The following is a 24,139-nucleotide window of genomic DNA, read 5'->3' on the forward strand; positions in this document are numbered from 1 at the left end:
CACGTTTTAATGGGATGTAACAGAGAGAAAACCTCTATTTGCTCTAATGAATTTTCCTTGGCAAATGAGAGATTACTTTAAAATCAAAGCAGCCAGGGCTGATACCCCAAGTGGAAATAATTAAATTTCATGCTAGAGAAAGATTAGAAGCCCTTATAGAGGGATGAGAAAAAAGACTTTAAAAATCCAAGTTCAAGAGTGTTCTAAAGAATATGGAAGTGAGCTTATGCTGCAGAGATGGTTTCTGGTTGCGTGTTTAGGGTTTGGTGCATCCCACACGGGCAAGGGCACCAGGTCCTTCCAACTAGACTGTATAGTCAGCACTGCTGAGGGGAGGGAACTGACCACAAACACAACAAAGTGGGGACGGATGTCGGTGGAAATCTGGGCTCAGGGAGTGAGAAGTAGGCACTACATCTGAAGTGCATATGTCACCATGAAGTGTCAGCAGGAAGGGCCTCTGGCTGGGTGAGTGGAGAGATGGTGGGAGGGGAATTAGGGAGTTGGGGGAGAGTTAGGTAGGCGGCCCGGGCTGGGACAGGGCAGGTGGGCACGTCCTCAGGGCCCACTGCCCTTTTCCTGACTCAGCATCCAGTGAAAAGGAGATGATGAGGGCTCTGAGCACGCTTCCCCAGCTCCTTCAGATTCCTGGTTCTAGCCTCATGGGGGATGCTGTAGGCAGGAATGCATCTTCCCAGACTCTGAATCCTCCGTAGTAAACAATGCCCAGGAAATCAGCCTGAGCTGGAGGGAGTCAGAGCCCAAGTCATTATAATGACAAAAGATTTCAGAAGGCTCAGAGGAGCACAGCTCTTCTCCACGTGAAGGAGCCTTTCTGATTGTCATGGACGACTAACTAGCTCCGTGTTTCTCTCCAAAGCCCTGTAATCCTAGAAATCAGAACTGATTAGAAAACTAAGGCAATTGCTAGGTAGTTGCAAAGACTTGAGGAGGCATGTCCAATAAACCAAGGATGCAGTTTCACGGGAGAACACAGACATGTGTGGAAGCTGTGGACCACAGGGTATTGCAGATACCACACAGTGGGAGGTGACTGATAGCCACTTTGTGGAGATCAACTTGTCAGTCAAGATGTGTGTTGACTCTTTGACCTAGAAATTTTAGTTTTTAGGAAACTAGGCTAAGAAAATAATTAGAAATACAAATATTCACATCTGAAGATGTTCATAACTGTGTTACTTCATAGAAAAATTATTGAAGGTATCAGTTCAAAATGAACTGGTTAAATATAAATGCAATGAAATGTTATTAGTCATTAAAATTGTTCTGAATTTTTTTTATCTATGGTGAAATGTTTGTAAAGAACTTTAAAAATACATATTTAGTTTTGGCTGCATCGGGTCTTAGTTGCGGTGCGCGGGCTCTCTAGTTGAGGCGCATGGGCTTAGTTGCCCCGAGGCATGTAGGATCTTAGTCCCCTGACCAGGGATTAAACCCACGTCCCGTGCTTTGGAAGGTGGATTCTTAACCGCTGGACCGCCAGGGAAGTCCTGTAAAGAACTTTTTTTTTTTTTAAATTTTACTTATTTGTGGCTTCGTTGGGTCTTCGTTGCTGTGCGCGGGCTTTCTCTAGTTGGAGCGAGTGGGGCCTACTCTTCGTTGTGGTGTGCGGGCTTCTCATTGCAGTGGCTTCTCTTGTTGTGGAGCACGGACTCTAGGTGCATGGGCTTCAGTAGTTGTGGTTCGCGGGCTCTAGAGCACAGGCTCAGTGTTGTGGCCCACGGGCCCAGTTGCTCCATGGCATGTGGGATCTTCCCAGACCAGGGCTCGAACCCGTGTTCCCTGCATCAGCAGGCAGATCCTTAACCACTGCGCCACCAGGGAAGCCCCCTGTAAAGGACTTTTAAGTGAAAGGGGAATATGGGACTCCCCATAAAATATTTTAACTATTGCAAATGAGAGTAGTTGCTTTCTGTAGATGTACATGAATATTGCATAGAGGAAAAAAATCAGAAAAGAATCCATCAAAACACCAACTATATATATATCTAAGTTACATATATCTTACCATATATCTTGTCCTTGATACACAGGTTTCGAAAAACAGCTGGGGTTTTAAAATTAAACTTGCCTTCGTTTTTATGCATAGTTTGGCACAAGTCTGGCACTCACAGTCACAACTAAAATCGGGTGGCATGAGGCGGAGGGAGATAGGGCTTCAAAAGCGCCAGCCGTCCCACCCCGTCTGCGCGCGGGTCCCAGCAGGACTGTGTACTAGAGCGCCGTCCTCCTGTGGTTAAACTCCTCGAAACTTGCAAACCGCTGACGTGCCGATTAATCTTTGCTTCATGGCTCTTATCCTGGTAGTTATTCTCATCAGCCCACAAACGATTCTATTTTATTACCTCCCTGTTCTTTAAGGTTTGTTCCCCTTTTGCTCCGTCTTCCTCGTAATGAGAGACCACAGCTGCGGCCCCTGGGCTCCTAGGATTTCCTTTGCGTCTGAGGAAAGTATGCAGAGCTCTAAGCCCTGGTTCCTGATTTTCACTGAATAGGTCGTATTTTCTGAGCCTCATAACTTCGGCACCTCCTGTAATCAGCTTTTACGTTACAAGTGCCTATTTGGGATATTGTGACTGTTGGGTAGAGCTGATCAGGAAAGAAGTTTATTGTTGCAGAAGTGAGAAGAAATTACTAGGCTAACTCATATGTGAGGGAGATGTACCTGGAAGAAAGTCTGTAATAGGGCATGTATGTTCGGGGGTATTTTTAAGTTGTACTGACAGACATGAAATCTGTTGAACCTGAATCAAACAAATATGACTTTGGTCAGTTCTAAGAAACCTCTCGCTCAGCAGAAATGAGGCCCTGAGGAAGGAACCGCCCCTGGGCTGTAACGCTTTTGGAGCGCAGAGCTCCGGATCAGACTCCAGGGCAGTGGCTGGAGGAGGAGGAAGGGCCAGCGGGAAGAACAGGAGTGGAGTCTCTGCGCTCAGGACGCGTGCACGCAGCCCGCTTGTTCCTCCTCAACACGGGGGTCAGGAGCCCCCACCACCCGCCTCGGCGACGGGTTGCACCCTTGACCTTTGACCAGTCCCGCCAGTAAAAGCTTGAGCCCACCCAAGAGGATTGGGAAACGCTGTCAGCTGTTGTGTCCTTGCGTAGACGCCCCTCAGAGGGGCAGGACCGGAACAGACTGGAACAGGATGGGAGAAGCCCACGGCAGGAATCCAGCGAGCGGCTCCACCAGGTGCTGGGAGGAGCCTGGCAGGTCTGCCCCGAGGCTGGAGCCTCCCCTGCGCTCACTGTTCCGTCTGGATCCTGGTTCTCTCGCGATATCTGTCCCTGCGGCAGCTCAGCGGCCTCCACCTCCCCTCATAATACCATCGCTTGCACACAACACACGTACACATGCATAACGTGCGCACAGTCACACACACATGTGCAAAATATATACGCATGTGTGCACGTCCATGCAGAGGACACGTGTGCACACAAAGCAACACCCACAGAGGAAACACACACAGGCACACAGTACACACGTGCATACGTATATACACAACATACACCCACACATACTTAAATACACATACACACTACACATGTGCACACACATGCACCCACACTATGCACATACACATACGGAAACATAAACACACACAAACGCACGCACACAGGTGCTGGAGTTGGCCTCTAGTCCGACACGTCCTCACCCACCAAATTCCCCTGAGGGTTGGCACAGCTAAGGGGATGGAGAGTGCTGCCCGAGACAATGAGTCCCTCAACAAGGCTTGCTGAGCTCCACGGCAGCCACCACGCCCACGGCCCATGCTGACCCGCGGTGCCGGCTGGCACTGCCCCGTCTTGGTTCTGACAGCACAGCCCAGGAGGCTGGGGGCCTGCGTGTGCAGGAAGCTTCGAGGTCGAAGCATGGAGCCGCAGGGCCAAATCACACACCCCCGGGCTTTGCACATGTGCAGACTGCGAATGGGTTTTGTAGATGAAGGTGAAATCCTGTCTTTCTATGCAGTCTGCCCGCTTAATGTTGAATATAGGCCTTACACAATATTTTTGGTTCATTAAATTGTAACTTTTCAATAAGCTGGCTGGTCCCACACATTAAACATTTTCAAGAATGCTGGGGAGGGGAACATGCACCAAACCACTGAATTACGTGAAAGTCGGGTTTCAAGGATCAGTGAGCTCTGGACGAGCAAACGGGGAATTGACCACCACTCATGTTTTATTTTCCAGGTTACAGCCCGTTTCCTCTGCCACCTCATTTCCCAGTCCCTGTGCTTTTCTCTGTGCTGTTGATTCTCAATATATTCCTGGTTCCAGTCAGGTCATCCTGTGCACACATCTTGATTTCCAGACTAGGTTAAAATCACCTTCTGTCTCTTTAAACACCTATAGTACCTAGCAGAGGGTTCAAATATTTATTGCTTGTTAATGCATGATTGATTAGCAGGGAACAGAACTATTTTTTAAATTGGTTGCCAGTTGAAAAAATTAAACAAGATATCCCAGTGCTTAACCATAGGCATGTGACGACCTGACTCCTGTGATCGCCTGGTTAAAACTTGCAGTTAACTGTCCTTGGTTACCCACATCTCCTGATTACACCGTCTGTTTCTAAGAAATCTCTCCGTAGACAATCTTGTTGGATACTTTACAAGACCCCACAGCCCTTCTCCAGTGTGTGTCCCCCAGAGCGGGCACCCCAAGACCCCCACCAGCCCTCCTCAACATTCTTCTCTTTCAATGCATTTTAATGAACAGTTTTGAAGTCTGTGGAAATGTGGGTGTGTTTCTTGGGGCTAGTCTTTTCAAATAGAGAGCAGACCTTTCGTATTTGAGGATGTTTCATCTTTTGGAGCTGATAAAGAGTCTTTAAAAACAAGGGAAGTAGAAACCAGAGGGAAAGTACGATGAGTGAGCACTGTACTTTTTCTCACGCCCCAAGTGGGAAAATGCACGTCTTAAATAAAGGAATACATAGTTCTGGATGGCTTTAAACTAGCATGTCATGGAATCAACGCATCCCTCTTAAAACGACCTATTAAATAGAGAAAACCTGTACTACACATTTACCAGCTGACCCTTCTGTTCAGAGGCTCCCTTTGCAATGCTAGGGTTACAAGCATGATCTCCCCTCTCATCCCATCTGTGTTGAACCACCACTGACCTGCAGAGCTGGGTGAGATTCACCAAAATCACTGGACACCTTTGCTTCGGAATGAGACCACGCTCACCGTGCAGTATAGTGCGTCCCAGGACTTATAACTGGAAATTTGTAGCTTTGGACCCGCACCCATTTCACCCACCCCTAATCCTTCCTCTGGTAACCACCAATCTGTTTTCTGTAACCGTCAGGTCAGTTTTTGTCATGTGTTGTTTTTTTTTTTAATTCCGCATATGAGATCATACGGTGTTTGTCTTTCTCTGACTTATTTTACTTGGCATAATACCCTCTAGGTCCATCCATGTTGTCACAAATGGCAAGATTTCCTTTTCTATGGCTGACTAGTATTCGTGTGTGTGTGTGTGTGCGTGTGCGTGTGTGTTACATTTTTCTTTATTGATTCATCCATCAATGGACACTCAGTTTGCTTCCATATCTTGGCTATTTAAATGCTGCTGTAAACATGGGGGTGCATATATCTTTCCATGTTAGTGTTCTCATTTTCTTCAGAAGTGGAATTGCTGGATCATATCATAGTTTAATTTTTTTAATATTTATTTATTTATTTGGCTGCACCAGGTCTTAGTTGCGGCACGTGGGATCTTTAGTTGCGGCATGCAGAATATAGTTCCCCGACCAGGAATGGAACCCAGGCCCCCTGCATTGGGAGCACAGAGTCTTAACCACTGACCTCCCAGGAAGCCCCTAATTTTTAACTTTTTTTTTTCTTTTATTTATTTATTTATTTTTGGCTGTGTTGGGTCTTCGTTTCTGTGCGAGGGCTTTCTCTAGTTGCGGCGAGCAGGGGCCACTCTTCATCGCAGTGCGCGGGCCTCTCACTATCGCGGCCTCTTTTGTTGCGGAGCACAGGCTCCAGACGCGCAGGCTCAGTGGCCATGGCTCACAGGCCCAGTTGCTCCGCGGCATGTGGGATCTTCCCAGACCAGGGCTCGAACCCGTGTCCGCTGCATTGGCAGGCAGATTCTCAACCACTGCACCACCAGGGAAGCCCCCTAATTTTTAACTTTTTGAGGAACCTCCAGACTGTTCTCCATAGTGGCTGTACCAATTTACATTTCCACCAACAATGCACAAGGGTTCCCTTTTCTTCACATCTTTGCCAACATTTGTTATTTCTTGTCTTTTTAATGATGGCCATTCTGACAGTGTCAGGTGATATCTCATTGTGGCTTTGATTTGTATTTTCCTGGTGATGAGTGATGTTGAGCATCTTTTCATGTACCTGTTGGCATTTGTATGTCTTCTTTAGAGAAACATCTCTTCAGATCGTCTGCTCATTTTTTAAATAAGATTGGGGTTTTTTTTTCCTATTGAGTTGTTTGAGTTTATTATATTTTGGATATTAACCCCTTGTTAGATGTTTTCTCCCATTTGGTAGGTTGCCTTCTCATTTTGTTGATGGATTCCTTTGCTGTGCAGAAGCGTCTTAGTTTGATGTAGTCCCTCTTGTTTGTTGTTTATGCTTTTGTTGCCTTTGTTTTTGGTGTCACATCCAAAAAAATCATCACCAGGACCCATTCGCAGAACTTACTGCCTATGTTTTCTTCTAGGAATTTTATGGTTTTAGGTTTTATGTTCAAGTCTTCAATCCATTTTGAGTTAACTTTTGTGTACTGGGTGCCATTTTGAAATATCCACAAGACAAGGAGAACAAGGATGAAATCACTGTCCTTCTTCTGATTTTCAAGACAGTGGATAGGTCTTTTTCTAAAGCTCCTGAGACTCCACTAGGACCTGGTGGCCACAGGCAGCTTCCACGCTGGGTCAGCTGTCAGAGGCGCCTGTGCTGCGACTGTCCAGATCCTGAGCTTCTGGGAGGGAAGCAGAGCCTTTGGAGAGAGACTTGGGAAGGGGGTGGGCTGTGAGGGGCGGGTGACAAAGAAAAAGGCAGATCTCCGGGCTGTTCAAATGAACCTCAGAAGAGCAGCGCAGGCAGGACCAGCACTGGTCACCAAGCCACAGCAGCCCTCCTTCCACAGGCTCTCCAAGTGGGGAGAAACCTGCCGTTTTCCGTCTGGGACTGTCTCTGTGGTTTTTCAACCAGATTTAATCTTTAAAAATGTGATAACCATGGGCTTCCCTGGTGGCGCAGTGGTTGGGAGTCCACCTGCCGATGCAGGGGACGCGGGTTCATGCCCCGGTCCGGGAAGATCCCACATGCCGCAGAGCGGCTGGGCCCATGGGCCATGGCCGCTGAGCCTGCGCACCCGGAGCCTGCGCGTCTGGAGCCTGTGCTCCGCAACAGGAGAGGCTGCAACAGTGAGAGGCCCGCGTACCGCAAAAAAAAAAAAAATGTGATAACCAAAATAAAGGGATTAATTTTCCCCATCACCCTTTTTCCCTTCCTTGGCCAGATCCTGGTTTTAATGGGAGTTTCCAGAGTGTTGAACCCAATGCTCCTCAAAAAGAATTTTTGCTCTTGTTGACTCCTTGATTTGGGGTTTGCTTGATGGTCTGTTTTAACAAGTTTCTGAATCGAAGTCCGGTCTGCTCCAGTCTGTTTCAGGCAGAGAGGCTGGGAAATGAAAATAGCAGTCTGGGTAGTGGAGCCAGAACACCCAACCTGCCATAGCGCGGTCCCGGCAGGAGGCGCCTGGCCTGCTGCGGGGGTGAGGGGGGGTATTGCCCAGGCGAAGGAGGGAAGGCAGCCGTGTGAGAACTGCCTTTGGGGGAATCCTCCCATTGAGGTTGTTGATGCCAACAACGCCCCGGCTCTGTGGGGTGTTCTTCTACCTCGGAGACAAACGGTGTTCAGCTGAGTGCAGGCCTTCCATTCTTGGCTTCAGTCTTCAGTCATTTGCTTCCGTTAAATGTACCAAATTCCAAAATCATCTCCAATGATGACCAGTACTTTTAGACAGAGCAGGACTCTTTTTTTTTTTTTTTAGTGTTTATTTATTTTTACTTGTTGACAGTTTGCTTTATTAATTTATTTACGGCTGTGTTGGGTCTTCATTTCTGTGCGAGGGCTTTCTCTAGTCGTGGCGAGCAGGGGCCACTCTTCATCGCGGTGCGCGGGCCTCTTTCTATCGCGGCCTCTCTTGTTGCAGAGCCCAGGCTCCAGACGCGCAGGCTCAGTAGCTGTGGCTCACGGGCCTAGTTGCTCCGCGGCATGTGGGATCTTCCCAGACCAGGGCTCGAACCCATGTCCCCTGCATTGGCAGGCAGATTCTCAACCACCTCACATCTTGTGTTCTGAAGAGCACTTAGAGGAACTTCAAATAAGGTCCTGCACTTACCCCTGAGAAACAGAGTTGCCCGTTTCCTTCCAGAAAGGTACCAGTAAGTCAGCATTTTGCTCTCCTTTTTTAAATCTTATGTAGATTACAACAACAGTATCTTTTATCCATGCGCACCTTTTGGAAATCCTGGATTGGTCAGGCTGCCCTTCCTCAGACAGAACCAACGCTGCCTTTCACCAGGGGTTTGCTTTTCTGAAACCTTCCGTAATTCTACCCTTTAGAAGCAACCACTTAATAAGATTCTTGAATATGTAACTCCCTACAATCTCTTAGGAAAGTTTCAGTACCCTACGGTTTATTCCAGGCTTTCCCAGGGATGTAACAGTGTCTGTCCTTGGTAATCCTGTGCAGCACTTTGCTCCACCGCTGTTGCCCTGTGATGCCCTGATTTCCTTGAAGGCCGGAATCGCGTTTTACTCATCTTGTCCCCACAGGTGTCTCAGAGCAGTTGGCAAATGTGTGAACGATGAATCAGTGGGTACCCTGTATCCTCACCTGGACAGCTCTGCCTCAAGCCCCTCTTGACCATATCAATCAGGACGGACCAAGCCCTGCCATGGTAACAGACAAGCTCAGAAAACCTCTGTGGGTTAAAAAAGCAAAGCTTCACTACTTGCCCAGGTTCATCCCTCACAAGCTAACAGAGGCGCTGCTTCGTCAATTCACCAGCTCAATCAGTTTCACCCTCAGTCCCATGGAGAAAGAATCTCCCACATCTGCAGCGTTGCCAGCCTCATGGCAGAGGGAAAGAGGCTGGGACGTTGCACCGGCTCTTAGAAGTGTAGTCGATTTACAATATTATGTTAGTTTCAGGTGTACAGCATGGTGATTCAGTATTTTTGCAGATTATACTCCATTATAGGCTATTACAAGATAATATTTATAAGTCCCTGTGCTGTACAGTAAATCCTTGTTGCTTATCTGTTGTATGTATAGTAGTTTGTATCTGTTGATCCCATACCCCTAATTTGTCCCTCCCCCTTTCCCTCTCCCCTTTGGTAACCACAGGTTTGTTTTCTATGTGGAAGTCTATTGCTGTTTTGTAAATAGATTTATTCGTATTATTTTTTAGATTCCACATATAAATGATATCATACAATATTTATCTTTCTCTGACTTACTTCACTAAATATAATATTCTCCATCCACGTCACTGCAAATGACATTATTTCATTCTTTTTTATGGCTGAGTAATATTCCATTGTGTGTATATGTGTGTGTGTGTGTGTGTGTGTGTGTGTGTATCTTAATCCAATCATCTGTTGATGGGCGCTTGGGTTGCTTCAATGTCTTAGCTATTATAAATAGTGGTGCTATGAACATTGGGGTGCATGTATCTTTTTGAATTAGTGTTTTCATTTTTTTCCAGATACATACCCAGGAGTAGAATTGCTGGATCATATGGTAGCTCTATTTTTAGTTTTTTGAGGAACCCCCATTGTTTTCCATAGTGGCTGCACCAATTTACATTCCCACCAACAGTGTAGGAAGGTTCCCTTTTCTCCACATCCTCACCAGCATTGGTTATTTGTAGACTTTTTGATGATGGCCATTCTGACTGGTGTGAGGTGATATCTCATTGCAGTTTTGATTTGCTTTTCTCTAATAATTAACAATGTTGAGCATCTTTTCATGTGCCAGTTGGTCACCTGTATGTCTTCTTTGTAGAAATGTCTATTCAGGTCTTCTGCCCATTTTTTGAATGAGTTGTTTGTCTTTTCAACATTGAGTTGTATGAGCTGTTTGTATATTTTGGAGATTAACCCCTTGTCGGTCACATCATTAGCAAATATGTTCTCCCACTCTGTAGGTTGTTTTCTCGTTTTGTCAATGGTTTCCTTTGCTATGCAAAAGCTTTTCAGTTTAATTTGGTTCCATTTGTTCATTTTTGCTTTTATTCCTTTTGCCTTAGGAGACTGATCCAAGAAAATATTTTGTTTTAAATAGTTCCAGTTAAGAAATTGAATTGGAGGGACTTCCCTGGCAGTCTAGTGGTTAAGACTCTGCACTCTCAATGCAGTGGGCACGGGTCTGATCCCCGGTCAGGGAACTAAGATCCTGCATGCCACACAGAGTGACCTAAAAAACAAGAAAGAAAGAGAGAAAGAGAGAAAGAAAGCAAGGAAGGAAGGAAGGAAGGAAGGAAGGAAGGAAGGAAAGAAATTGAGTTAGAACTATCATCTCCTGATAAACTCCGAATTGTCTTTCTCATTTTTCCCTCATTATTACTTAGCCCAGGACCTGTTCTGTTGAATGGAATTAAGTAAATATTTAAAATCTCTAGGTCAGGAATTAGCAAATTATAATTTATAATTAGCAAATTGTAAATTTCCACAGGCCAAATTCAGTGATCATCTGCTTTTGTAAATAAAGTTTTAATGAAACGCAGCCACAGCCGCTCATCTAAGAATTACCTGCTCTCCTGCTGTAACAATTGAGCTGAGTCATGGGCACAGCTGTGTGGCCCACAAAGGGAAACATCCACAAACCCCTGCCCACTCCATCCATGTAAGATCAGTCGCGCCTGGAACTAAAGCTTGAAGAACACACTAAATTCTCTTGTTACTTTTCCTCACACAAATTTCATGAAACTGGATTTTTACAACAAAAACAGGCCATGCTAAGCCATTCTTCAATGTCTTAATTATAGAAATTGTAATTTACTATACGTCAGTGAATGGGAATCAGCAGCCCAAAATGTACATACTGACTTACACACTTTATGTACCTTCTCAGAGCTGAGAAATATCTATTGGAAAAATGTACTGTCGGAGCTCCCCATTCTGAGAGGGAAAAAAAAGGAGTGCTTTTCAAGGTTAGCAGTTTACTGCTGCAAGGTCAATTTTGCGGGTTAATTTTGCTTGAAACTAAGCATATTACAAACATTTAACATGTCTTCCTGACCTGGAACCAATCAGGGGCCAAGCTTTGAAAACTCTAAGGAATGGCATCCAGTTTCAAAGTGTAATTACGGGCTTTGTAATTGCCCATTACCACTGAGTCACAAGAAGTACAGTCCAGACCAGACAGGTCCTTATATTAATACACAGAAAATACTCAGCCTCAGTTTGAGCCCTCACAAAGCATATCTTCTGGCTGAACAAGGTCACCAGCTGCACCCCCAGGAAGTGGGAAACACCAGAGAACGGCACCTGCTCTTTGCATCACGGGATTCGAGCTGGATGGTCCAGGAGGAAGGAAGCTTCAAATCTCAGCCTCGACTGGAGAGCTGGCGAAAAGGGGATGATTCGAAAGGGAGCAGAAGATCGAAGAGGACGAACAGAAACATCTGGATGGTCCAAGTGCCAGGAGAGGAAGGAGGCCCCGGCGCCAGCAAGCCCCGCCCGGCTGCAGACAGTTTACCAATGCCGAGGTTCGGGTTGCCGGCAGGCTCACACCGCTGGGCTCACCCCGCTGGGCTCACCCACCGCCTCCTGGGACCTCTCTGCCTTCCTGAGACAAGTGCAGGTTCTCGTCTCCAGGGTCGCTTCCTGGTCGTGGGTCTTCCAGGCCTGGGGAGCTTGCACCCTCGATGCATCGCTTCCGGGAGGGAGAGAAGCACGGCTCGGCTCAGGATGAGCGAGAAAGAAAAGAGCGTGAGTGCAAGCGGAGCGGGCCTGACCCTAGATCTTGGCAACGCAGAACCCAGGTTTTAGTTTCTTCTGGAAACGGACTCTAACCTTCAGATGCTCTGAGATCCTGGGGCGCTGCCAGCTTCCCAGCTGTCTGAACCTCACCACCTGGAGTATCATTACCAAGACTAAGGCGCCCTCACCCCACTTTCTAAACTGTGCAAACCCCCAAAACACGCCTGACTAGGAGGGGTGAGTAACGGTCAGCCTGGGCCTTGGCGCCGGAGGCTTGGGAAGCAGCCGCCTGGAGTGCAAGTGACCGCAGCCCAAGATGCTCACGGGTTCTCACGAGCTGCTGAAACGCATACAGAGGGCAAACAGGCAAATTTCACAAGAAATCGGTGTTAATTCTTGGAATGAGAGATGGGGGCATGAGTCAAGACAGGCTAGACTAAGCTGGCTGGAAAGAGGAATCACTGTTTCCTAGCCTCCCCACAGCCTCGTCTTGTTTGAACTGCAGGGCTCCACTGAGGGCCAGTGAGGGGCTGGGACTCCGGACTACCAGGGGTCTCAGTGGTTTGCAGAGCTGGACACACACCCAGGCAGGAGTCCAGATCCACCAGCTGCCCACGGGACAGCAGGATGTCAGGTCTCCAGGGGAGCCGTAGGGAAACCTGGGGTCTGTCCCAGAGGACACAGTGTGTTTTGGTTTATAAAGAGCAACCCGTGTGTGAGATTCTCTGTCATTTTATTTGCCAATTTGCTGAGCCTTTCGAGATTACATGTTCCCCAGCGACCTTTCACACCTGCTAATGAATTCGATAAAGCACTTACTGGTGATTTTATATGGCCTAATTGTGATAATAACTTTACATGATTAAATGTAATCAAATGCCATATCATTGATGAAGCCATGTGTTTTCTTTTTTTTTTTAGTTTTATTTTTTAGTCTTTTTTTAACATCTTTATTACAGTATAATTGCTTTACAATGGTGTGTCAGTTTCTGCTTTATAACAAAGTAAATCAGTCATGCATATACATATGTCCCCATATCTCTTCCCTCTTGCGTCTCCCTCCCTCCCTCCCACCCTCTCTATCCCACCCCTCTAGGTGGTCACAAAGCACGGAGCTGATCTCCCTGTGCTATGTGGCTGCTTCCCACTAGCTATCCATTTTACGTTTGGTAGTGTATATATGTCCATGCCTCTCTCTCACTTTGTCCCAGCTTACTCTTCCCCCTCCCCATATCCTCAAGTCCATTCTCTAGTAGGTCTGCATGTTTATTCCCATCTTGCCCGTAGGTTCTTCTGATGATTTTCTTTCTTTTTTTTTTTTATATTCCATATATATGCGTTAGCATATGGTATTTGTTTTTCTCTTTCTGACTTACTTCACTCTGTATGACAGTCTCTAGGTCCATCCACCTCACTACAAATAACTCAGTTTCGTTCCTTGTTATGGCTGAGTAATATTCCATTGTATATATGTGCCATATCTTCTTTATCCATTCATCTGTTGAGGGACACTTAGGTTGCTTCCATGTCCTGGCTATTGTAAACTGAGCGGCAATGAACATTTTGGTACATGACTCTTTTTGAATTATGGTTTTCTCAGGGTATATGCCCAGGAGTGGGGTTGCTGGGTCATATGGTAGTTCTATTTTCAGTTTTTTAAGGAACCTCCATACTGTTCTTCATAGTGGTTGTATCAATTTACACTCCCACCAACAGTGCAAGAAGGTTCCGTTTTCTCCACACCCTCTCCAGCATTTATTGTTTGTAGATTTTTTGATGATGGCCATACTGACCAGTGTGAGATGATATCTCATTGTAGTTTTGATTTGCATTTCTCTAATGATTAATGATGTTGAGCATTCTTTCATGTGTTTGTTGGCAATCTGTATATCTTCTTTGGAGAAATCTCTATTTAGGTCTTCTGCACATTTTTGGATTGGGTTGTTTGTTTTTCTTGATATTGAGCTGCATGAGTTGCTTGTATGTTTTGGAGATTAATCCTTTGTCAGTTGCTTCACTTGCAAATATTTTCTCCCATTCTGAGGGTCGTCTTTTCGTCTTGTTTATGGTTTCCTTTGCTGTGCAAAAGCTTTTAAGTTTCATTAGGTCCCATTTGTTTATTTTTGTTTTTATTTCCGTTCCTCTAGGAGGTGGGTCAAAAAGGATCTTGCTGTGATTTATGTCATAGAGTGTTCTGCCTATGTTTTCCTCTAAGAGTTTGATGGTGTCTGGCCTTACATTTAGGTTTTAATCCATTTTGAGTTTATTTTTGTGTATGGTGTTAGGGAGTGTTCTAATTTCATTCCTTTATATGTAGCTGTCCAGTTTTCCCAGCACCACTTACTGAAGAGGCTGTCTTTTCTCCATTGTATATTCTTGCCTCCTTTATCAAACATGAGGTGACCATATGTGCGTGGGTTTATCTCTGGGCTTTCTATCCTGTTCCATTGATCTATATTTCTGTTTTTGTGCCAGTACCATACTGTCTTGATTACTGTAGCTTAGTAGTATCATCTGAAGTCTGGGAGCCTGATTCCTCCAGCTCCGTTTTTCTTTCTCAAGATTGCTTTTGCTATTCGGGGTCTTTTTTGTCTCCATACAAATTGTGAAATTTTTTGTTCTAGTTCTGTGAAAAATGCCAGTGGTAGTTTGATAGGGATTGCATTGAATCTGTAGATTGCTTTGGGTAGTACAGTCATTTTCACAATGTTGATGTTTCCAATCCAAGAACATGGTATATCTCTCCATCTATTTGTATCATCTTTAATTTCCTTCATCAGTGTCTTATAATTTTCTGCATACAGGTCTTTTGTCTCCTTAGGTAGGTTTATTCCTAGGTATTTTATTCTTTTTGTTGCAATGGTAAATGGGAGTGTTTTCTTAATTTCACTTTCAGATTTTTCATCATTAGTGTATAGGAATGCAAGAGATTTCTCTGCATTAATTTTGTATCCTGCTCCTTTACCAAATTCATTGATTAGTTCTAGTAGTTTTCTGGTAGCATCCTTAGGATTCTCTATGTATAGTATCACGTCATCTGCAAACAGTGACAGCTTTACTTCTTCTTTTCCGATTTGGATTCCTTTTACTTCTTTTTCTTCTCTGATTGCTGTGGCTAAAACTTCCAAAACTATTTTGAATAATAGTGGTGAGAGTGGGCAACCTTGTCTTGTTCCTGATCTTAGTGGAAATGGTTTCAGTTTTTCACCATTGAGGATGATGTTGGCTGTGGGTTTGTCATATATGGCCTTTATTATGTTGAGGAAAGTTCCCTCTATGCCTACTTTCTGGAGGGTTTTTATCATAAATGGGTGTTGAATTTTGTTGAAAGCTTTTTCTGCATCGATTGAGATGATCATATGGTGTTTCTCCTTCAATTTGTTAATATGGTGTATCACGTTGATTGATTTGCATATATTGAAGAATCCTTGCATTCCTGGGATAAACCCCACTTGATCATAGTGTATGATCCGTTTAATGTGCTGTTGGATTTTGTTTGCTAGTATTTTGTTGAGGATTTTGTATCTATGTTCATCAGTGATATTGGCCTGTAGTTTTCTTTCTTTGTGACATCTTTGTCTGGTTTTGGTATCAGAGTGATGGTGGCCTCGTAGAATGAATTTGGGAGTGTTCCTCCCTCTGCTATAGTTTGGAAGAGTTTGAGAAGGATAGGTGTTAGCTCTTCTCTAAATAGAATTTAGAATTTCATAGAATTCGCCTGTGAAGCCATCTGGTCCTGGGCTTTTGTTTGTTGGAAGGTTTTTAATTACAGTTTCAATTTCAGTGCTTGTGATTGGTCTGTTCATATTTTCTATTTCTTCCTGGTTCAGTCTTGGAAGGTTGTGCGTTTCCAAGAATTTGTCCATTTCTTCCAGGTTGTCGATTTTATTGGCATAGAGTTGCTTGTAGTAATCTCTCATGATCCTTTGTATTTCTGCAGTGTCAGTTGTTACTTCTCCTTTTTCATTTCTAATTCTATTGATTTGAGACTTCTCCCTTTTTTTCTTGATAAGTCTGGCTAATGGTTTATCAATTTTGTTTATCTTCTCAAAGAAGCAGCTTTTAGTTTTATTGATCTTTGCTATCGTTTCCTTCATTTCTTTTTCATTTATTTCTGATCTGATCTTTATGATTTCTTTCCTTCTGCTAACTTTGGGTTTTTTTGTTCTTCTTTCTCTAATTGCTTCAGGTGTGAGGTTAGGTTGTTTATTTGAGATGTTTCTTGTTTCTTAAGGTAGGCTTGTATAGCTATAAACTTCCCTCTTAGAACTGCTTTTGCTGCATCCCATAGGTTTTGGGTAGTTGTGTTTTCATTGTCATCTGTTTCTAGGTATTTTTTGATTTCCTGTTTGATTTCTTCAGTGATCTCTTGGTTATTAAGTAGGGTGTTGTTTAACCTCCATGTGTTTGTATTTCTTACAGATTTTTTCCTGTAATTGATACTTAGTCTCATAGCGTTGTGGTCAGAAAAGATAATGATACAATTTCAATTTCCTTAAATTTACCAAAGCTTGATTTGTGACCCAAGATATGATCTATCCTGGAGAATGTTCCATGAGCACTTGAGAAGAATGTGTATTGTGTTGTTTTTGGATGGAATGTCCTATAAATATCAATTAAGTCCATCTTGTTTAATGTATCATTTAAAGCTTGTGTTTCCTTATTTATTTTCATTTTGGATGATCTGTCCATTGGTGAAAGTGGGGTGTTAAAGTCCCCTACTATGATTGTGTTACTGTCTATTTCCCCTTTTATGGCTGTTAGTATTTGCCTTATGTATTGAGGTGCTCCTATGTTGGGTGCATAAATATTTACAATTGTTATATCTTCTTCTTGGATTGATCCCTTGATCATTATGTAGTGTCCTTCATAGTCTCTTGTAATAGTCTTTGCTTTAAAGTCTACTCTGTCTGATATAAGAATTGCTACTCCAGCTTTCTTTCGATTTCCATTTGCATGGAATATCTTTTTCCATCCCCTCACTTTCAATCTGTATGTGTCCCTCGGTCTGAAGTGGGCCTCTTGTAGACAGCATATATACGATCTTGTTTTTGTATCCATTCAGCCAGTCTATGTCTTTTGGTTGGGGCATTTAATCCATTTACATTTAAGGTAATTATTGATATGTATGTTCCTATTCCCATTTTCTTAATTGTTTTGGGTTTATTATTGGAGGTCTTTTCCTTCTCTTGTGTTTCCTGCCTAGAGGAGTTCCTTTAGCATTTGTTATAAAGGTAGTTTGGTGGTGCTGAATTCTCTTAGCTTTTGCTTGTCTGTAAAGCTTTTAATTTCTCCATCAAATCTGAATGAGATCCTTGCTGGGTAGCGTAATCTTGGTTGTAGGTTTTTCTCTTTCATCACTTTAAATATGTCCTGCCACTCCCTTCTGCCTTGCAGAGTTTCTGCTGAAAGATCAGCTGTTAACCTTATGGGGATTCCCTTATGTGTTACTTGTTGTTTTTCCCTTGCTGCTTTTAATATTTGTTCTTTGTATTTAATTTTTGCTAGTTTGATTAATATGTGTCTTGGTGTGTTTCTCCTTGGATTTATCCTGTATGGGACTCTCTGTGCTTCCTGGACTTGATTAACTATTTCCTTTCCCATATTAGGGAAGTTTTCAACTATAATCTCTTCAAATATTTTCTCAGTCCTTTTCTTTTTCTCTTCTTCTTCTGGGACCCCTATAGTTCAAATGTTGGTGTGTTTAATGTTGTCCCAGAGGTCTCTAAGACTGTCCTCAATTCTTTTCATTCTTTTTTCTTTATTCTGCTCTGCAGTAGTTATTTCCACTATTTTATCATCCAGGTCACTTATCTGTTCTTCTGCCTCGGTTATTCTGCTACTGATCCCTTCTAGAGAATTTTAAATTTCATTTATTGTGTTGTTCATCTCTGTTTGTTTGCCCTTTAGTTCTTCTAGGTCCTTGTTAAACGTTTCTTGTATTTTCTCCATTCTATTTCCAAGATTTTGTATCATCTTTACTATCATTATTATGAATTCTTTTTCAGATAGACTGCCTATTTCCTCCTCATTTGTTAGGTCTGGTGGGTTTTTACCTTGCTCCTTCATCTGCTGTGTGTTTCTCTGTCTTCTCATTCTGTTTAACTTACTGTGTTTGGGGTCTCCTTTTCGTAGGCTGCACATTCGTAGTTTCCGTTGTTTTTGGTGTCTGTCACCAGTGGCTAAGGTTGGTTCAGTGGGTTGTGTAGGCTTCCTGGTGGAGGGTACTAGTGCCTGTGTTCTGGTGGATGAGGCTGGATCTTGTCTTTCTTGTGAGCAGGTCCACATCTGGTGGTGTGTTTTGGGGTTTCTGTGGTCTTATTATGATTTTAGGCAGCCTCTGTGCTAATGGATGGGGTTGTGTTCCTGTCTTGCTAGTTGTTTGGCATAGGTTGTCCAGCACTGTGGCTTGCTGGTCGTTGAGTGGAGCTGGGTCTTGGCGTTGAGATGGAGATCTCTGGGAGATTTTCACCATTTGATATTACGTGGTGCTGGGAGGTCTCTTTTGGACCAGTGTCCTGAACTTGGTTCTCCCACCTCAGTGGCCCAGCCCTGACACCTGGCTGGAGCACCAAGAGCCTGTCCTCCACATGGCTCAGAATAAAAGGGAGAAAAAAAAAGAAAGAAAGAAAGAAGAAGATAAAATAAAGTAAAATAAAATAAAGTTATTAAAATAAAAAAAATTATTATGAAAAAAAATTTTTTTTAAGTAATAGAAAAAAAAGGACAGACAGAACCCTGGAACAAATGGTAAAAGCAAAGCTATACAGACAAAATCACACACAGAAGCATACACATACACACTCACAAAAAGAGAAAAAGGGAAATATATATATATATCATTGCTCCCAATGTACACCTCCTCAATTTGGGGTGATTTGTTGTCTATTCAGGTATTGCACAGATGCAGGTACATCAAGTTGATGGTGGAGATTTAATCCACTGCTCCCGAGGCTGCTGGGAGAGATTTCCCTTTCTCTTCTTTATTCACACAGCTCCTGGGGTTCAGCTTTGGATATGGCCCCGCCTCTGCATGTAGGTCGCCTGAGGGCGTCTGTGCTTCACTCAGACAGGACGGGGTTAAAGGAGCAGCTGCTTCGGGGGCTCTGGCTCACTCAGGCCGGGGGGAGGGAGGGGCCCGGAGTACGGGGCGAGCCTGCGGCAGCAGAGGCCAGCATGACGTTGCACCAACCTGAGGCGCGCCGTGCGTTCTCCCGGGGAAGTTGTCCCTGGATCGCGGGACCCTGGCAGTGGCGGGCTGCACAGGCTCACGGGAGGGGCGGCGTGGAGAGTGACCTGTGCTGACACACAGGCTTCTTGGTGGCGGCAGCAGCAGCAGCCTTAGCGTCTCATGCCCGTCTCTGGGATCCGCGCTGATAGGCGCAGCTCACGCCCGTGTCTGGAGCTCCTTTAAGTGGCGCTCTGAATCTTCTCTCCTCGTGCACCAGGAAACAAAGAGGGAAGAAAAAGTCTCTTGCCTCTTCAGCAGGTCCAGGCTTTTCCCTGGACTCCCTGCCGGCCAGCCATGGCGCACTAACCCCCTGTAGGCTGTGTTCACGCCGCCAACTCCAGTTCTCTCCCTGGGATCCGACCGAAGCCCGAGCCTCAGCTCCCAGACCCGCCCGCCCCGGCGGGTGAGCAGACAAGCCTCTCGGGCTGGTGAGTGCCGGTTGGCACCGATCCTCTGTGCGGGAATCCCCCTGCTTTCCCCTCTGCACCCCTGTTGCTGTGGTCTCCGCGGCTCCGAAGCTCCCCCACTCCGCCACCCGCAGTCTCCACCCGCGAAGGGGCTTCCTAGTGTGTGGAAACCTTTCCTTCTTCACAGCTCCCTCCCACTGGTGCAGGTCCCATCCCTATCCTTTTGTCTCTGTTTATTCTTTTTTCTTTTGCCCTACCCAGGTGCGTGGGGAGTTTCTTGCCTTTTGGGAGGTCTGAGGTCTTCTGCCAGCGTTCAGTAGGTGTTCTGTAGGAGTTGTTCCACGTGTAGATGTATTTCTGATGTATTTGTGGGGAGGAAGGTGATCTCCGCGTCTTACTCTTTCGCCATCTTGAAGCTCCCAAGCCATGTGTTTTCTGCTGACGAAATTCATAGATGAGATGTCACAGCCCGTATGTTCACTTCAAGTGACTTTCCAGGGTCTTCTGCATTTCCACAACGTTACATAATCAGAAAATTAATCTCCCAGCAGCTTCCAGCCAGTCGTCACACTGGGGTCTGAAAGGCGGAGCAGCCACCAGACTGTCAGCCCAGGAGCTCCACTGAGTGAAGGTGAGGAGGGCTGAGGCTGCCTCCTCACGTCTCCTTGCCTATGATGAGCTGACTCTCCCTGCACCTTATCCTCCTGGACCCAGCACCTCCTTTGGAGTCCCACGCCCACTGCTCCAACTCAAGTCCACGTTCTAGAACACCATGTAGGTAACAGAGCCAAAGACATATCCGATATGACCAAACAAGAACTGACACTGGTGATAAGGGGGGAGTGGGGGAGGTTACAGCACACACCGAGGCTGCTGGAAAAGAAGGGAATTCTTAATATGCAGTGGAATGGATGAACCTGGAGGACATACGCCCAGGGAAATGAGCCATCACAGGACAAGCACACATGATCCTACTCACATGGGGCATCTGAAATGCCCCATGTAGGATCAGGACATCTGATCCTACTCACATTCATGGGATCAGGGACTGGAACGGTGGGTGTCAGGGCTGGGGAGGGGGAGGTGGGGGAGGGACGTTAGTCAGAGAGGCAGGAGCCGAACCGTACATGGTGCCCGGAGTCGACAACACTGGAGGGGGGAGCCCGGCACCCGCTGAGGCTGGCTGCTCCCACCTCAGACCAGATGCTCTCAGGTGCCTGGCAGGGCAACTGTGTTGATTCTGTTAGGAGATCCATGGGCTTCCTTACAGGATGTTACCTGTGAAGGTCTGTTTTTAGCTTCCCCCGTACCGTTTGCATAATTCTGGCACTTCCTGGCATTCTCTCCCCTTGGGGTGCTGGCTTCTCCCTGTTCTGCCCACGGAGATGTTAGGCCTGCAACTGGCTTCCCCTTCAAAGGTCTCATTAAATACACCTGTCCCCCTTCACCGCAGCCCCAAGAGATTGTGTTTGTCTTGTTTCCCTAATTGGCAGGTTGCGTTCCTGCTGGGGAGATGCAGCGTTTAGAAGGATTAAGCAGGATTGGTTTTCAGTCCCTTTGATACATTGTCCAAAGGCATCTTCGCGTTTACTTTTGATTTCACAGGCTGCTTCTTGCTGTTTAAACAGATGATTGTCCGGTAGGAAGTTTCAGCCGCAGCTGCTTCCTGCTTTGAATCCCAGCCTCACAGAGTTTAAGTAAGATTTTTCTCAACCCGTGAAGCACAATTCCGAAGGCACAGAGGAGAAGCAATGTCTGCACCTCATCTGCACAATGTGGTCGAGTGCCAAGTGCCACAGAATGTCCCGCAGAGGCCACGGGGGAGTGACCCTTGGGGAAACGGTGCTACAAGCTTGATGTACTGTAACGTCGTAGGAAAGAGAAAGAAGTGCCACAAATGAGAAAATACAAACGCGGTCTTGTCACGGATGGAGCTAGTGTAACCATGGGAGACAGGAGGCTGCGGAAGAGCCTCCTGGGGAGGGGTCGGAGGTACTGAGACGGCTGAAGAATAGAAGGAAGAAGATACAGACGCAGAAATGCCCTCTGGCCGAGTCAGCAAGGAGGGCACCGCCAGGTGAGCCGCTGACACTGTTCTCAGTTATGCATGCGTATGACATGCGTTATATATTTTAGGTTATCATATGTATATTTATGTATGTATATGTATATATATGTATAGTTATGTATGTATGTATACTTCTGTAGCAGATTATGTAACAATTTGTATTATCTAGTATTTAGTATGTAATTATATATTACATATGGTATATGACATATAGAATGTATTAAATATTCCATATATTCTATATATGTAGAATACTATATATACAATATAATGTATACTATATTGTATATAAAATGTATTGAATATAAAATATTTAGTATATATAGTATAATAGTATATAGTATTATAGTTACATATGTTATAACCAAAATATATAGCTATACTATATATAGTATTCTATATAGTTCTATATTATATATTATATAAATATTTTCTATGATATATAATCTATGTGTAAATATATGGATATAAAATATTTTTAAAATACATTATTTTAAAAAATAAATGGAGAAAACTACGAATATTATACATTTGATCTTTCCAACAAAGAGCAGCAGATTAAGAATCCAATAAAAGCTAGAAGGAGTTCTGGCTCTCTTTAATCAGCTGTGGAGTATTGGAAAAATCAGTTAAGCTCCCTGATCCAGTCTTGTCAGTAATTGAAAGATTAGCTGGTGCCCCATAGGGGCCCTTCCTGAGCTTTCCTACGGAGTTTGATCCAATGCAGGGCATTCAGACCCATGATTAAGCATTCGAGAAGCTGCCTTCGGCTGGTTCCTTGGGTTTGGATCACCTCTGTCCCTGCCCAAGGCCCACAAGGACCCCTCCCTCTTGTGTGAGCCAGCCAGCGGCTATGACAGACCCCCTCCCTCTGCCTGGCACCCCCAGGCCCCTCCCCTGGCTCTGGCTTCTGGACCTCTTCCTGCCTTTGATACTTTTCCTTCTAGAAACCAGGGGTCTTTCTTTCTCCTTGAAGTTGAGTTACTTAATCAAGGTATTTTATATCCATCTTCTTGTATCACTTTTGTTTCCTGGAACATAAGGCCAAAAGATAAAAATTTTTCATTTTTTAAAGTTACCTTTATGCACTCATATCTTTAATTTTTTTCTCTTCTGGTTTCTTTCTTTAGGAGCACCAGTTATACACACGTTATTTTCCCATCATCTCCACATCATTCCCTGGCCCCCGAGTCACTTAACCGCTTTGCACTGTGCGTGCCCAGCACCCTGAGTGACTTCAGGTTTGCTCCCCGTGTCCAGGACAGCGTTTCCCACCTGCTTCTCCTACTTCTGATGGCGTCTGTAGGAGCTTTTCACCTCCTGGTTTCTTCCTCCTCCATCCACTCCTGATCCTCTGTCCCTGTCCTGCAGTCTCTCCTTGGAGCCCTTACAGCTCTTCCTTCTGCTTTTTTCCTAGGAGAGCTTGTCTTGACTCTAAGTGATGTTATTTCTTTGAATGATTTCTTATTTCTTTGTCTTTTTGCATTTTTGAAAAAAAATTAAAGATACAGGAAAAGTATAAAGAATTTTTACAAAACACATTGTTTCCATAACCCAAATTTAACTATATATTTTGTCATACTTGTTTCTAATCCCTTTAAAAGAAAAAATACATAATAGATATAGCTTAGGAATCCTTTACGAACAACACAGAGGCCTATCCTCACTCACCCAGTGGTAAACAGTTTGGTGGTTTGTATTTTTATATTCCTTTTTAAAAAATTTACATATGTACATGTGTCCATTATACAAACTTATTTTTGAAAGTGTTACTTTACATTAAGTGGCACCATGCTGTATTAATTATTCTGCCCCTTTCTCTTTTCACACTATGTTCGTGATCACAAAATCCTATATTACCTATATTTCATCCTACTAGTTTTTGGTTGGTCACATTTAGGCTTTAATTTGTCATATTCATAAAGCAGGAATCTTGTTTAACAGGTTTTCCCGATAAAGAGACCCAGTCTCCCCACGTTATATATTGAATGTCCGTGTTTCCTACTGACCTGTGACGTCACCATCATCAGATTACCAAATTCCCAAATACACACAAGACTGCTTCTGAGCTCTTCTTTTCCCTTGGTCTATTTTTCTACTGCTGTACTGTTGTCACAATCTTTATGACTGTACCTTTGATATATTCACTTTCTTGTAAATTCTCCCAATTTGGCTTTTTCTCAAAAAAAGAGTTTTGGTATTTTTCCTTCTCAAATTTTTTTAACCTTATATTATAGAAAATGTTAAACATACAAAAGTAGACCCAATAGGATAGACCAATTCCAGCTGCAGTGATAATCAATTCATGCCTGATCTGTTTTCATCTACGCCTCCCCCTTGGTCCCCCCACCCCTGCCCCATATTCTTTTGAAGCCAGTTACAGGTAGTGTATCATTCCAAGCATTTCTTTCTTTTTTTTTTTAAATTTAATTATTTA

At 44.4% G+C, this 24,139-nt stretch overlaps 1 long non-coding RNA gene across 1 annotated transcript in view; it reads left to right on the top strand.

Moving 5' to 3' along the window:
• LOC114897509 overlaps positions 1 to 21,839 on the top strand; it is a 35,190-nt gene extending 13,351 nt beyond the window's left edge. Inside the window, exons 2-3 of the long non-coding RNA XR_003794160.1 lie at positions 20,183 to 20,408; positions 21,240 to 21,839. This is a non-coding gene — a long non-coding RNA (uncharacterized LOC114897509). The remainder of the gene's footprint in view (positions 1 to 20,182; positions 20,409 to 21,239) is intronic.
• Positions 21,840 to 24,139: the final 2,300 nt, after the last annotated feature.

The sequence above is a fragment of the Monodon monoceros genome, unplaced genomic scaffold (genome assembly GCF_005190385.1).
Source record: "Monodon monoceros isolate NGI ecotype Baffin Bay Population unplaced genomic scaffold, NGI_Narwhal_1 Super_Scaffold_17, whole genome shotgun sequence".
Taxonomy (NCBI): Eukaryota; Metazoa; Chordata; class Mammalia; order Artiodactyla; family Monodontidae; genus Monodon; species Monodon monoceros.